Genomic DNA, 17,492 nt, shown 5'->3' with positions numbered 1-17,492 from the left:
GGATATTTCAATAAAACTTGGCAAATAGACGTAATTCCACGTACTTTTGAGGTCGGTTTTTTTAGTACTCTGTACTGAGATTATTAAAATACATTATTACATTCAATACTCAATATATTTATTGCATTCATATGGTATGTAATTCATATATATTAAATTCAAATTTGGAACATCTCTGAAAAACAAAACAATTTGATTGGACCTCAGTTCTAATATCAGTCGAGATGAAGTTTTATTCGAAATGAAATTTCACACGCTACGTGATATCGAACGATGTGATAGTTGGGGCCGACTTTAGTTTGTCAATGAATAAAATAAAAACCACGGTTGCGTGAGATGCGCGAGAAAAGTTTTTATTTGCCGCCATTTGGCCAGTCGTAACATGCGGTTCCTGAACACACCACAGAGAGCATATAATATGTGTGTAGATAAAGCAGAGTACATTAACTTTTCATAATTAGGCATTAAAAGACTCGTAAGATGTTTTTAAGAAACTCGCCTGTCGGCTCGTTTCGTAAACCCTCACTCGTGTTCTGACGCCTTTCATTACGTAACAGTCACATAAAGTACTACTTTAAAGATATAAATGTATGAATAATGTATATTAACTAATTACGTTCAAGCTTAATATGTATTTAAATTTGGACGTGTAATTTTGCTACGCCATTACAGAGTACAGCCGTAAATTTATTCATCTGTAGCATCCATGTGAAATGAAAATAAATTAATATGAATACAAAACAAATAAAGACAATAATCTCAGTATAAAGTACTAAAAAACCGACCTTAAAAGTGCGTGGAATTACATCTATCTGCCAAGTTTTATTGAAATCGGTTACCGGAAAGTGCGCGAAACCGGATTCATCCCCTAGTTTGCCGCCATTGTTGAGGTGGAATATTTTCTTCAAATTTAAATGGGACTACTACTGAGGTAGCTGCTTTCCAACAAAAACAGAATCATCAAAATCGGTTCACAAATGCCGAGTTATAGCGTACCACACATACAAAAAAACAGATGACTGAGAACCTCCTCTTTTTTGAAATCGGTTAAAACACTACCTATTTGCTAGCGTGCTCTAAAAATTCAAAATAACATTTCGCCTTTTTCATCTGAACTTCAGACTGTATTAAGATTTCTCTACACTATAAGTACCAGCTGCTAACGAATGGTTAATTGCTTTTCAACTTCGAGCTCGAAGTTTCGAATCCTTGTGATGGCATGTGCCCTATGCTTTTGATTCCTAAGTTAGGCACATTTGGGAACGTTTAATAGGATGAATGAACACGTCGTGATGATATTTGTACATGTCGTCGAAGGAAGTTCACAACCCTTGGGAAACGAGTAACGCCGAGTGACGGACTACAGCCTAAATCCTCTCTTCGGAAGAGACAGTAGGATGTATAATACGTTGAATGATGGTGATGAACGATGCTGAGTACAAGAGTAAAAACACTTCGAGATTTTTATAAATCTAAAGTAGGAGACAAATGAGCAGACGAGCCACTTGACGGGAGGTGGTCATCGTCACTCATTAGGCATTAGTAGCAGTAGAACTTCTTGTGAAAGAGTTCGCCCAAGGAAGTACCTGTTTCTGTCGCCAACATTAATTCTGTTGTTGTCAGTTCTGGTTTTGAAAGGTAAACCCTTACCTTAAGTAAGGGTGCTGGTGAAGCACATGGGACTTGTCAACTTGTGTCTCAGGGTAACAGGCGCTGTAGTAGCGCCCCTCAGATCTTTGTGATTTAAAGCTCTTAGTGGAATTGCAACTGTTACGGACAGGACTGCGTTTTTTATACTATAAAAAATACTTTCAACATCAGACGAACTGCCTATGCGTTGCCGCCAGCCTTTGAGAGCCGTTGACCCGCTTTTTAAAGAACCCGATGTCATAGCGCAAAAGAAATACTTCAAGATGGAGACCATTCCACATCTTTGAGATCCGACGAAGGAACGAACATGATGCCCGCGTGTCTTTCAATCCCAGGCATCCAAGATGTGAGAGGTGCGATGGTGTTCCTGAAAATTTCTGTCCTAATTTGAACCCGGTACCTCTTTTGCAGCCCGGATTGTGCTTTAGGCCGTGGACGGTCGCCCACCAATCGAGGTCGTCAAGCGGAAAGAAGTGGACGAAAAAACTTTAGCGAAACTCGAGAAACTCAAATATTTGTGGAACAATAACAATGTCTTTGTCTCTGTTTACTTTGGAAAGAATGAACGACGGCACTGAACGTTGAATACGAGCCAAGAGTGGTTTAATAATGGGATAATGAATTTTATGTCTGTCTTAGTTAACGCTGACTGGAGCACAAAAATGTGTAACTGACACACAAGATCCGTAATTTCTACCTTCTGCATTAGGATACGGTGATAAATACTTTGAAGACCTTTTTGTCAATCTCGGTGGTCCAACAATTTGGGCCGCGAAGTGGAATGAATTCCGTTGTTCATGACGGGGAATTCCCAGATTATATTACATTAGAAGTATATTCGCCGGCGTATAATAACGGAGAGTGTGCGATGGAATTGCATGATTTAATTTCGCCATCACCTTTCCATCATCAGTGGGAATTACACGTACGTAATACGTATTCCATCCAAATGTTGTGGATATTCCACATTTATATGGCGAACGGCAAAGAAGTGGGATTCCCTGCCTGAGAACTTATTTCTCGAACGATATAACTTGGGCCTTTTCAAGGCGAAAATGAATAGACATTATTCAAGTGTGCACGATCCATCGTCGACCTCATCGTCACTCTCTACCAGGTCAGTTGGAGGTCAAATGTGAAGTCTTTTTACGAAAATTGTAATTTATTTATAAAAAATTACCTTAAAATTCGTGGAATTACATTTGTCATTTGCCAAGTTTTATTGGAATCGGTCGCCGGCAAGTGCGAAACTGGACTCATCCTCTAGTTTGTTACACTCGCAGATGGAATACTGTCTTCAAATTTAAATGAGACCGCTACTGAGTAATGAGGCACCCTCTTTCCAATAAAAAAGAATCACCATCGGTTCACAAATTATCGAGTACAGGTATCGCGTAATATACATACGAAAAAAAAACACAGTCGATTTGAGAACATCCTCTTCTTTTGAAGTAGGTTAAAGAAAGGTAATTGGGGATGTCGTTTATTATTTAGTAATTAATACAGTCTACAGCACGCAGAGTTTGACAGTTTGAATTGGTGGCGTTCTTGATACAGTGCTAAATGGTGTTAACGTGTAGCTTAAACCTAGTTAGTAACGTAAGTTCGCATCTCGAATGTGACACACAGTGACGCGTGCCCGGCAGTGGGAGTGTGTCGATTGAGGTAGTAGAGGAAGACCCTCATAATAGCATTAGTTGTCCCCTGCTGAGTTCGAATTCGGTCTCATTCAATATTACATTACCACCCCTCCCTCGGGGGACCGCCGTAACCGCGACACAGCTCTTGACACAAATGGTGAGCGGCCTTGACAGCTAGATCTGCACTTCTCATCTAGCTGTCATTCATCGTTACTGCTGAATCCTGCAAGGTCAAGAGCGCGTCCAGCTTGACACTTAAATTCTCACACTCTAATAATAACAATAGATAATTATACAACATACAGGGTGTAATCGTTAAGTGTACCCAGGTGATTATTCCGTAACATAAGAGACATCAAAAATTTTCATGCAGATATCGAAAGTACGTTACCTAATGAGAATAAATAGAACTAGAAATATACAAAACTTTAAACCTATTTTGATTGGGCTCATTAAATTGTTTTTTTCATGATATGCGACGAAACAAACAAGTCGTACGCCTGTTGTTAAGCGACCCGCCTGTCTATAGCAGTTGCGGAGCCACTCAGGGTATCGCATCTCGTCTCGCGGAGCAGTGACGTGGACGTGACGTCACGTCTTGTTAATATTGCATAGAGCGTCAGCTGTCGCGCTGTACAGTCGGCAACAGCTAGAGTTATTCAAACAGGTGACGTTGTAGAAATACGTGAGTACCAAAATATACTTCGGTGAATATACTTTCAGTCATCCAGACGTACGGCGGGATATCATCCTCGCTTGGTCGAAATTCCCTTCAGAGGTACTAAGCGCTTTTCGACATCTTTCTGCGCTGCCCAAGAATCTAATTTCCTGCATGCGACTGTGTTTCAAACTTCCCGAGTATCTTTTCGGCCATTCTCGGACTAGTGTTCACTACCTAATTTCCGTGGTGGTTTTGTTATTTAAATATTCAAGTATATTATCGTGTAATTATTAAATAATATTTCACGATACAGCACAAAAAGTGCTAATAAACAATAGTCCGAGAATGACCGTTTTAAGGTGCGACTGAATAGGCATCTTCTGAGCGAGCTTGTTCCGTCGTAGACCCTGTTTTTGCGCCGAGTTTCAATAGTAAGTACCTTTAGTTTAACAAAAAAACCGTTGTACAGAATAAAGAGCAGGTCAAACTTGTCACTTAAGATTTAAATTGAACTCTATGCCGCTTCCTGCAAGAACGATACAAAGACCAGAGTGTGAAACTTTACAAAGAGCATACTCTTTACGTACTTACCGAATTCACTATGGTATTCAGAAAATTCCAACTTAAAATACGAATTATCATTTCCGCATCGATGTCCCTAAGGTTTACCTTTCCTTCAAAGAGCGCAGTGCCCGGCTGAGGAACGTGCAATGAATTGATGATGACCATGATTAAATATGAATGCGATATACAATATTTAAAACACCCAGACACACATATGTCTTTTGTGTCACGCTTTTTATGTCGCTAGTACCGCGTAGTCCCGACTATAAATATTAATAGCACATCGATCACGCTATAAATACGACCCCGCCCACACCCCCGCGTGTTCATATGAAGGCTTTGGGGGTCATCCATTTTCTACCAGCTTACTGTCGAACACAGGTCTCTAAAAAGGACAACAATTGCCTTAATTACTATTCGTGATAAATTGTATCGAGTACGCCGTTTTCCAAACACCCAACCACACGTAAGCCTTTACTAAATGGAACAGACTATGCCAGACTTGCTTTCGTTTGAAATTCCTAATTTTCTAATTATAAATAAATAGTTTGTATTATTTTAATTTATAGGAACATATTGAAGTTTGTTATTATAACTAAGAAGAAGACGAACTCGCAGACGACTCACCATTGGTAAAGTAAATAAATACTCATCTGCAAAATGACAACTATTCATTATGAAAGAAGAACGAAATCAGTCCATGACTTTTTATGCTCAAATAGGAAATTAACTCTTTTAACATGTCACACATAAAAAAAAATATTAAAAAAGACCGACTTCAAACTTTGTTTCAAGGTACAATATAAACTGAAACTAAAAACAGTCAGTTACCGGAAAGTGATTCATCACCTAGTTTGCCGCTCTTGGAGGTGGCATAATGTCTTCAAACTTAAATGGGACCAATGCTGAGGAATCATCTTTACAACAAAAAAACAATAATCGGAATCATTTCACAAATTAATGTGATAGCGTAACACACACACACACACACACAAAATACTGCATGTTTTGAGGAGGTTCTGGTTCTCTATTGGGAGACTCCTCCTTTTTTCCTACTTCAGTATAATGAATGATTATTCAAGATGTTGATATAATAAAACCATCACTCTCCTTCTGGGATAGTCGAGTAAAAATTACACGATCCAAAACGTGGGAGTGTAATCCGGAGCTAATTTCCGGCGTCCGGTTGCGTTCCGGACGCGATCCGATCGACGAATATTGCGCTCGGCATTTTCCGAATTGTTACACTTGATATTATACACCAGCCGAAAGTCCGCTGCCGACCACACAACCGCGGTCTCTCTAAGTTAATGCCTTTGCCAAAAATAGACTGTTTTTTGACTTTTGTAAAAATGGACATTTATAATAATGTTGCTAACATCGTGCCTGTCTTCGAGGAAGGTAGGCAGACACCATGGATTAAAGTAATTTAAAACAAATTTAAAGTAAGCAAGTTTGTCCAGCAGCGAAATACCTTTTTTGTTTCTAATTTAACTTTTTTCGTTACTAATTTATCCAAGTGTAAAAGTTATTAATCTAACATCGTTATTTCCTTTCCAGAAGGGTTAGCACAGAGTGTGGCGACCAAAAACATTGGTGGGCAGAGAAAGATTGTTATTGAAACTGTAAAAAAAGCCGTCAACAAAAAACCGCCATGGGTGAGTTGAACATATTGCATTTATGAGTATAGAATATATCAGCAAATTAATGGTAACATTAATAACACGTCTTAAAAAAGTTTAAGAAAGTACAGTCGGTCGGAAGCATAGTGGAATCTACAACTCCGTTTTTTTTAGCTTTAAACAGAAGAAAATTTTCAGTCTTTTATCAGGTAACGGTTCATTCCATTATTTTGTAAGCAAATAAATTTAATTAATATCGTGAAATGAAAACATCAAACATATTCATTAAATTTATGTAATTATTAAGTTTATTTTACTCATACAATTCACTAAAGATAAATAGTACTTTCCATCTTTGTATGACATAACAATCTGTTGCAAAAACTTGCATCTTATAAAAAACTTAAAAAAACACAGTTCACGAACATGAAACAGAAACTTTTTATACAACTACAACATATTTTCGTGTCATCTATAAACGACATTTAATTTGTTATGAATTCTCACGATGTGTTTCTTTACTGTAATTTGTTGAATGAAGAAAGGTTTATGGTCATTGGTCCTTTGTTCACGTTTTTTCTGATTCTAAAAAAACTGCCTATAATAGTAGGCTAGAAAGGAGCTCAAGTAATCCATGTTGCTTTTGAGGTTCCACTTGGTACATAAACATTCGCTGCCGGCGATTGCCAGACATCATAACATGTATACATTTTCATGAATCAAATTAACGCCTGCACAACGATTGCATGACAGTGTTAGCGCACTGCGGGTCCGAATCCGAGAATGACGCTCCGAAATGTCACAGGTGTCCGAAGTGTCATTTCATCTTTATGTGTACAAGTTATATTCGTATTTTTTCGGATTAGAATCGGACTTAGTGCACAAGCGACATCCGAAGTGGGCCCGAGTTTTCTAGATTTGTATAATCTCGGATACGGAACGAATAGGTTCATTTAAAACTTTGGTAAGGTATTAAACAATTAACCTGCTATTATAAAGGCTAGGGGCCCATACATAGTGTTTGTGTTCGCATTATACCTAGTAAGGGCATGCTTGAATTATTTTTTAATTTTTATTATGCATAGGCATATATGTATTATTCCAAGCAAAAGAAAAATAAATAACAACAACAAACGGCACAATAATGGTAATCAAAAAAAGACTTAGTTCTTCAATACAATACATATAACATTAAAATAATTGCTTAAACCTGTGTCACAGAAAAGGCAAAAGCCTCAACAATTGGCTGCTTTTCAGGCGTCACCTGAGAAGGTTTCGTTGCTGGAGGCACAACACTATATAGACTCGAGTACCTTTTCAAACTGAACACTGCAACTGCTATAGACAGGCGTGTCGCTTACGACCAGGCACACGACTTGTTTGTTTCGTCACTGGATATCATAAAAAAAGGAAATGCACCAAACGTGTTATGTTTATCCTCCATTGTAGTTGATATTCTTTGTCTAAAGTATATAAGGTCCTTTTATATATACATTTTTTTTGTTAGTCGTTAAAAGTAATGGGATCAAAAAGTTTTTACTGATGAAATCCCGCCATGTAATTAATTATTTTTCTAAACAAAGCCGGACTTCCTTTATTCATATTTTTTGTTTGCGCCATTTTATAACGCCCGTGGCGACATTGAGCTTCCTTCGCGCCTTCGCATTATGATTAAACGACGTTTTTTGTATAATATAAGTAAGTTGAAGCCCGATGGCTGTAGTAATTGAGTGAGAATCACAATTCGAGACACGAATCAGTATTTATAGTGAATATTTCATGTTTTTCTTATATTTGAAATCGGTTGATAAAACGTGCTGGAAGCTTTCCCATCGTGCCTATCAAGTCTTAAGTACAAACGGATCCAGTAAAAGGCGGCGCCCTTCCGCGGCGAAGGTTGCCCCGGCGGGCGCCCAATTGTCTCCGGCGACAGTCACTCGAAGCACTGAACGCCGCGCGATCTAACAACGTACATAGTAAGTACATAGTATTCGTAAAATGCTAACAACCTCGCATCTATATCATAAACAGTAACTTTTGTTCCATGAGTTTTTGCAAAACATCATAAATTTATTAAAAAATAAACTTTTACTTACTTATAGCCGGGACTGGTAGCTGTAAAGGTATCTAACTGGGTGATAAATCTTTCATAGATTTCTCATAGATGGCGCTACAACTAAAAAGAAGTTGAAAAACCAAATACAAAGACACGACAACAAGCACATAGAACAATTCGTGAGGTCCGCTGGTTTGTTCCGTGGCTTAGTTGGCATAGCGTCTGGCGCGGTATACTAGAAGACGTCGGTTCGAATCCGGCCGGATCGAAGGATTTTTTCTGAGTGTTCGAACTTTGTATTTAATAATTAGAACAAACTAGTGGAGTAATTTTACATAAAAAATAATAGAATGTCAATTCAATAAAAAAATTTATAATCTTTTAAGTTTTGAGGCACTTGTTTTTTGAGGCAATTTATTTATTAGACAATAATTTGAAATATGCGAGTAAGGTACAATTAAAGCTTCAATACTAGAAAGTAAAACTAAAATTAACATTACTTGAACAAAATTGGATCCACGCGGCAAGGTGCCCAAGATACTGGCAGCGTTCTCCCTTTGTATTGCTATGCTAATGCGTTGGTGAAGGCAGGTTTCCCAGAGGGCACCGGGACCCCAAGGGCAAAGAGTTTCGACTCCATAGGCTGAAAATAGGTAGTGGGAGCCGAGGTCCTGGTACATATTACTCTTTGTTCTTTCCGCCACCTCAGCTGCGAAGCTAGCCCTCTTGCTGGTGTGCTGGAGATGAGTTGGGGCAAGTGTGTCGGCACACGTAGTGTCCCACAGTGCCCGGGCCATGCTCTAAGAGATGAGTGTCATTCCGTCTGGGCGTTCGCCAGCAGCTCGCGGCAGTTTAAGTTTTTTTACTATCCGGCACTTTTCAGACCTGTATCTGGTAGTAAGGTAGTAAGTTTAAGCATGCAAGCATCTCCCCGACGAGCCCTACTCGCCCTCTGCGTATTACACACAGTTGTGCTCCATCTATTTAAATGTTTTTAGTTTTGTATTTTCGTTTAACCAAGGTAAACGATTCTTTTATGGAGAAATGTATACGTTTTTGCAATAACATTCCGGGGCATATATTAAGTTCACCATTTCCAAAGTTTAAAACTTACATTAAAAGTATTTTAATTGAATAGTCATATTACAAATTTGTAGACTACGTGTTAGATAAAGATGTATGGAAAGACAACGTGATTCTAGGTTCCTCACAAATATGGTTCAAAATTATTCTACAGCATTTAAGTTTATTTGAAAAGAGCAATTCCGAGAGTTTCTTGCTCGTTCTTTTCAGGGAGGTTAGCGTAGTGAACGAGCAGTAGCTTAAAAAATTACGTTTCAAGTGTAAAAATGTTACCAATGGAATAAATGATTATTTGACTTTGACTTTGACTTTGTTCGAAAGTAAAATATGGTGAATTATAAAAGTCGTGGAACAAAAGTTGTTGTTTGTTATGTTAGTAATATCTTCCTGCGAGGTTATTAAAGTTTTAGAAATAGCTTAGCAGCTGTATAAATCTGATATATTTATGTATAACAATTGCACGAGCAGTACATCAGGTATGTCATAATTTAACCTAAATATGTTGCTAATCACGCGCATTGCGTGTATTTCTTAGTACAATAAAGGCTTTCGGTCAATACGGTTGGCTATTTACAAAATCCCCGAGATGTTAATTAAAAATGGACTTGCTCAAAATATGAATATTGCTGCGTTATTTAATAAATGTACGGAAATAACTGAACGAAATACTGAAAGTTTCGAAAGTAATACTGCCCTAATTTACCACATTTAAATATTTTACCTATTGTACCTATGTGTAAAAGCGACCTTATGCATTTCGTAAACTTTAGTGCTTATTTGGCTGCTTATCCTACCATACGGAAATACTATTATGAGTGGCAACATAGGCAATATACAACTATTATATGCAATAATTCAATATAATAAGCACATATCGAAAAAATATTCTTAAATTTATATAATTTCACACAAAGTGGATGTGAGCGTTTGGAAACGAGTAGTGGTGTGGGAAATTAATTTCTGTCGAGAAGAACTTCTGTGTTAAAAGAAACTAACTATAAAGATCGTTGTTGATGTTCGCCTTGGACTTTTTACCTATATCAATAATATTCAATCCTGTTTCTTATAGCCAAAGGTAGATTAAAAAGTTGTCAAGATGGCGTCGTGGGCCGAGCGTTTAGGATTTTAGAACTAGTAGCGTAGAGATCCTTGTGAAAGAGTTCGTCCAAGGTCCACACATAATTGACCACGATTCAGGTTGGGGACAAAATGTAGCGGATATAGCGCGGCTCCTAATGCTCTTAATCGTAACAAAACACTGCAAGTCAAAGTGTGTATTTCCTCGTCAGTATAATTTCAGCCGCGCAATTTCCGCTTGCGAACGAGCTCAATCAGGAAATGAGATGTGGATGGAAAGTCGACCCACCAAAATGGTAATAAAAAGGAGTCAAGTTCTCTTTATGTTGTGCCGCCCAAAACGTTCAGGCCCTAATCAATACCAAGTTCTATTTGAACTGGCGTTCATTTGACTTTACTACTTCTCTAAATATTTAACTAACTGAAATACAAAAATCGCTGTTTTCGTTTCTAACCGCCTTAGGGATTACAAAAATGTTATTCGAATTGCTTTTTTTTTAAAGCCGACCTCATGATTTTAGGTTTTCGCGATTGTTGCACATAGGAAATGAAACTATTTTTCCGTATTTAAATCGCGTATATTTGCATTTTCAAACAACCGTGACCATGCGACGTGCAAAGGGCCCGAAATGTTGGTTTGTTTGAAAAAACAAATATACGTAATTTAAGTGGTTTCATCACAGACCTCAAGAGTTTGTTTAATTGCATCTATTTGCCAAGTTTTAATGAATTCGTTTTTTTTTTATAGTGACAGGACGATAAGTCGTGCGCCTCATGGTAAGCTACAGGCCTGTCTATAAAAGTTGCAGTGACACTCAAAGCCTTAAATCGCAAAGATCTGAGGGGCAATGCCACTGCGTAAGTTGTTAAGTCCCATATGCCTGTAACCAGCACGCTTATCCTTCTAAACCGGAACGCAGTAATGCTGACATTACTGCTTGGCGGCAGAAATAGGTAAAGTGGCAATACTTCCCTCGACGATCTCTTTCACTCTCTCTACGGCCTCTACTGCTACTGGTTAACGGAAAGTGGAAGAAACCCAATAAACCGGATTGATCCGTTCATTCGTCCTTTAGAAATGGATTATTTTCTTCAAATTTGAATGGAACCACTATTGAAGCACGCACTTTCTTTCCAATAAAAAATCGTCCAAATAGATTCACAAATGTCGGAGTAATCACGTAAAAAACGGCAAAAAAAACGCAGTTGAATTGTGAACCTTCTCCTTTTTTAAAGTCGGTTAAAAATGAATACGTTTCAACAAAAGGGCTACGTAGCATAAACTTGGCTGGGCGAACGCTTGCCTCCTATGTAGCAAGTCCTGAGTTCAATTTCCATTGAGGGACCTGCACTATTAAGTATTTTGATTCTTGCTTAAATTAAATTTATAAATATCGCATGTAACCTGCATGTTGACGGAAGTTTGTAATCGGACCCCTGCTCAGCGGTAGAATTAATATAATAATAATAATATCGCGCACACACTCATAGCCCTTCAATATAGATAGACGACAATGAAAAGGTCGCGCAGTACTTACACCTCTTACTTCGAAAGGAGGACCCTATCAATTTTCCTTGCAGAAATGCGACTGAATCGAAGCGAAACGACTGCATAAAATATTTTGGGCTCAATCTACATACCAATAAGGTTTAACATGGAACACCTGGAATGGTCAAGTGTTAGTTGCTTCGCTTCTCAATCAGACTTTTAAATTTGACACCGATTTCCAAAAAAATAAAAATGTTTATTTCCAAGTTAAACACCCATGAGTATGTTACAAAACTCTGACGTAGTAAATCATTCGTCATCATCAAATTTACATTTTAAGATTATATGACTTCGAATGAGACGCTCAAGGTGGCGTGACAATGCCATTGCAGTACAATGAAGCAAGGGAAAACAAGTTCTTCGTTTTTAAAAAACATGCAGGTTTTAAGTTATTTGTTACAAATTACTTAATTATATTTATAGATTTCTATGGCTGTCTGGTACAGACATAGCAACATTGCCCGCACTCCGAACGGGCTGTAGCCAGTAAAATTAAAAAACAAATCGAAACGAAACAAAGCTTCACGAAACTGTCGCCGCCGTAGTACCCGTCGCTAAAGAAGGATGGCGACATCCCGTGTGTTTTGTGACCCAGTGTTTTTGACGACGTGTATTAAGGAGACCTATTAATACTTGTGATTCATTATCAAAGCATCAAAAAAGCTAATTGAGTTCAGCCTGTAGAAGCTGGGGTTATAAAATTGATACAGGTTATATTTATTACATTTCTCTGTACTTCGCTTCAGGTGTTTGTTCGTAGTAGTAGAAAACAACAAGTTTTCAGTATGTTCCTAAAAATAATAAAAAACTTGCTGAATATTCCTAAATATGTCAAACTCTGCCACATTTAATACAACGTTACGTGTTCTGTCACAATGACAATGAATAAAAATTAAATCTGCCCAAATGGCAGAAATCTGCCACAAATGGTCACACTGTTCCCAATCTCAATGTGACATTGATATTGGCAAAAGGTCTCTTGTTAAGACGTTTCTTTGCTAACTTTCCAACTCTCATTTAAATATTGTCTAAACGTTTTTGTCACATTGTGTTTTATTTTTTACTTTATGTCATTATTGTTTAATTGATTATTTCATTAGGTATTTTAGAGCTTAATGTTTTATGTGTGTACTATAAAATACCCACTACTTCAGGTAGGCAAACATTCAATCATGTTTAAAATGAAATGTACGTACAAGAACGTTATCTATGGTCGATCAGAATCAATAGCGTTAAGTTCTTGCATTTATTCCAAAATACATTGTTTTACAATTCCTTTATTCCCGAATTCTAAAAATACACAAAAATATATTGATAACTATGTACAAAAAGTCCATGAACGGCCCTTTGTTGATTTTATAATTATTGGGTCAGCTTTCGCCATCTTTCTTTGTAATTTTCTTTTTCTCGAATATTATAAGTTAATATAATCCACTAGCATTTTATTTCCACTGGGCCTTAACACGGTTCTTCGAGCCGGATTTTGTTGCAATCTAATTACAATCTAATCAGTCGGCCATTGTCGTCCTTCCATCACTGTGAATGAAAAATCCTAATCCTAAAGGGTCGGCAACGCGCTCGTGACGCCCCTGGTGTTCCAGGCGTTCCATCAGGTGGGCCGCATGCTTGTTTGCTGTCTACTTGATACTCAAAAAAGTGTTAGTAAGATTTTCTTTTTTTTTCTTTTTTATCTTAACTTGAAGGTCTTTCATAAAATACGGCGGGGAGGATGTATGTCCTGACTCTTTTTCCATATTCAAATACAAGTTGGTGTTTTATATGTTGGTAAATATTCCAAATTACGTAAGTCACTAGCACTACTCCTTAATACCAAGTTTGGAATTTTATCTCTGTGCTCATATTTATTGCCATATTTGCCATTTTTATTTCGTCGTATGTAATAACATAACACAAGCGCTTTTGTTACTTACTTCGGTATCAGAGCAACGTACGTGACAATGTCTAATGTACATAAAATCTCATAAGTAGAGATAGATAGAAAAGCAAGAGATGTGATATACATATACCTACATATTTTTTGTTTTTGAAAATAGTACAAAATTGACAAATAATTCTATTTAAATTTAAAAATGTATATGTGTTGTAGCGTTGAAGTAAATGTTTTCCACTTTATTATGTTCTAAATGATGTTTTTAACTCTAGCACGTGAAAAAGAAAAATCACCAAAAAGCAATATCGAGTGTGAACCATTAGAAAATGGAACGGCGCCGGCAGCCGGAATAAGCACCTCGTAATAATGACCCGGTAGTTAAACTAAAACGGTTCAAATTTACGATTCACGTCGATTGTTTACGTTTGTTTCAAGCCCGGTTTAACGGATTTACAATGGTTCTTTTCATTCCGGTACAAACGAGACAATTGCGGCGTTAACGGCTAGATTCTTATAATGTTTTTAACCGACTTCAAAAAAAAGGAAGAGATTCTCAATTCGTCTGTATGTTTTGTTTTTTTATATGTATGTTACGCAATAACTCCGGTCTTTGTGAACCGATTTTCATGATTCTTTTTTTGTTGGAAAAAGGGTACCTCCATAGTGGTCCCATTTCATTTTGAAGAAAATCATCCACCTCTAAGGGTGGCTAATCACGCATGGACATTCATTTTTATAAATAGCGCCTAAATTTTACTTAAGGAGCAACTATTTTAACGGTTGGTTTTGCTATTCTCCAATTCAATGCGTTTTTCTCTCTTAATATACTTCGAGTAGTGAGAACCGATTTTTATCATCTCCTGTGTCAAGTCCTGTATAATGGCGAACTAAACATCCCCATATTGCAATGAAACTTGGCAAATAGATATAATTCAACGTACTTTTGAGCTCGGTTTTTTTAGTACTCTGTACTGAGATTATTTCTTATAACATTGCAAACTGAATGAAAACATCGCATACGCGTTTTCACATAGTTGGTTATTACTAATTTTTGTTAAAGAAAAACTTATAAACTTCGTGCTCAAATATATTAGATTAAAGTAATCAGAAAGAGGTATAATTTAACTAACTAAAATGCTAACCACAAACATTACTGCGTTACTACATTTTACATCACATTATATCTTCGTCCTGAAAAATTACAAACAAAACACATGCGAGATTCTCTCTCAGACGACGATATACGAGGGCGGTTTGTTAGATAGATAAAACACGTTTATTGACTTTCCACAAGCACAGACCACAATAGGAAATAATAAGTAAGAAAAAAAACACAAAACAAAACAAAGACTGTAACAAAAAGGAAGGAAATCAAATAAACATACGTGTAATAAACAACATATATTTGATGATTAATTAAAAGTAGATTGTGAGTGCTGCAGCAAGCGAAACAGGCCACAGCTCAGTGCGGGTGTTGCCCAAAAGCAACGGATTGATTTTCAGCTATCGCCTAGAGGGAACGCGGTACATCAACAGCAAAAAACAATGTGTAACTAGTGCAGTAAGTTTTGGTGTAATTGTGTGTCAGTGTTAGCGGGTCACTGCGAGCGAGCGTACGGGTGCGGCGTGCATGGACTCTCATAACCAAGAAACAAAATAGTAAAAAGTTAAGTCCGTGACTTTGGAAAGAAGAAAAAACATTTGGAAAAAATGAAGAATGGTTTATTCTTCTACGTAGTCTTCTTTTAACTCTACGCACCTTGGCCAGCGACATCACAACTTCATCAACCATGCAAAAAATATTTTTTGTCAAATTCAAAAAAATAGGCCATTGTTTCAGCTATCACTTTCTCGTTTGGTGCAAATCGGTCAAATAACGCCAAATCTGGAGAATGCAGGGGTGCAGCAATAGTCCGCATCATAATATTTCGACAAGTTTTGATGTTCCAATTGCAGATGAGAAACGGAACACTCGAAATTCCATTTCCTTCATCTTCAAAAATATATCGACCTCACTTAATTTTTGCCTTCCGTTTGCTGCGATCGAAACATTCGCTTCACATATATAGTGAGTTGGTGATGTGTTTCATAATCGGTGTGATCTTCTGTCGCCAGACCTTTACGTAGTACGAAGTAATATTTACCTAAACTCTATTTTTCTAGGCATACAATAAAAATAAATGGTACGTCGAAATTTTAAATTTGTTAATTCAATTATTATTTTATTCGATTAGACGTCAATTTCTCACTTTTTGATGTTTAAAATTTGAGCAATCCGCAGTTACGCAAGGTCAAAAAATATGAGTACTAAATGCTACTACATATGGCCTAATGCACTGCTGGCCTGTGTCATCGTAAATTCTAAATACGCAGTGAACGAGTAGTAAAAACACAATAAAACCACTGGATCGAAAACAATAAACCCGCCGGCCGCCGGCCGCCGGCCGAGGCGCGCGCTGCGCGAGCGATAGTGGGGTACTTCGAGCTCGCTCCACTCTGAAATATTCGTCAATTAATATCTACTCAATTGAGGACACAGTGAGAGCGGGAAGCGGATTTATAAGCGATTTTATTGTAATCTTGGTATCGAGAAAAGTGTGCCACACTAGGCCAACGCGGGTTGGGGACGCGACACCTTTTTCAAAGGCCGCGAACCTTCGTCATGGAGATTTCATAACGACGTTTTCCCATGGCGATGGTTACCATTTCCCATCACGTAGAGTGTTTTTCGGTTTATAGCATTATTGTATGTATTAGAAGTATTGTAAATATCTCAATGAATAAACTTCATCGACACACGAAGAAGATATGGAATGTGACTCGCCATGAGAGAAAATTAAATACTAGAAATACAAAAGTCTGGGAATAAATGAAATCTATAATAGTGTAGTAGCTGTATGTCAAAGTACCCAAACGATCGTAAGAAAACAATTTTAAAGATCGCCATGTCTTTTGATCCCTTGCACTCCTGGTACTCTAAGTAGCGGCGGAGCGCTCTCTCCCCGCAGTCAGTAAAGCCCCACACGGTTAAATTCAGCAGTTAATTTGGCAGCTAATAAATACTTCACCCGCACCGCGACGCGCAAAAAGTCACGATTCACCAATGGCACAGGACCAGACTCAGTCGATCACAATTGGGGTCACGCTCGTTGTGTTTAATATTCGACATCGATAAACCTCTATATTTACAAAAGATGCTGGCATAACTTCAGTATATTAAATAATAATTGGCACATATTGAATAGAATCTAGTAACTAAGTGTGTATAATGCTTTCGCATTACACATCAATATCTGTACAGCCGTTTTTGATGCCTGGGCAACAAGGTCTAGAATTGTCTCAATCAGGGGCACGGTAAAGCCAACTCCTATTCGGTCCGTAAAATGGTGGCTCCAATATTATATAAAACGTCAGTTTTTCAAACATGATGAGGCCCCAAGTATAAGTTGAACTTGAGGGAATATAATTTAATATTTGCCGTTAAAACAGCTGTGAATGTTGATACGTGGGGCGACGTACACCTCGACAATTTGAGGATGTTAAGAGACTGACGTGAGCGGAGGAGTGCCCCTGAGTAGGACACGCGTCGTGGTATGTAATATTCAGAAGCCAATCAAAAACTGCTGCACGTACAGAGAATCAGCTGTTCTCTCTGCGGGTAATGCGACATATAACATTCCGTCGTTAGAAGTCGGGTAA

This window comes from Hyposmocoma kahamanoa, unplaced genomic scaffold (assembly GCF_003589595.1).
Source record: "Hyposmocoma kahamanoa isolate Upper Pololo Valley unplaced genomic scaffold, ASM358959v1 82, whole genome shotgun sequence".
Classification (NCBI taxonomy): Eukaryota; Metazoa; Arthropoda; class Insecta; order Lepidoptera; family Cosmopterigidae; genus Hyposmocoma; species Hyposmocoma kahamanoa.
The sequence above is the reverse complement of the archived record's forward strand: the minus strand, read 5'-3'. Positions refer to the sequence as shown.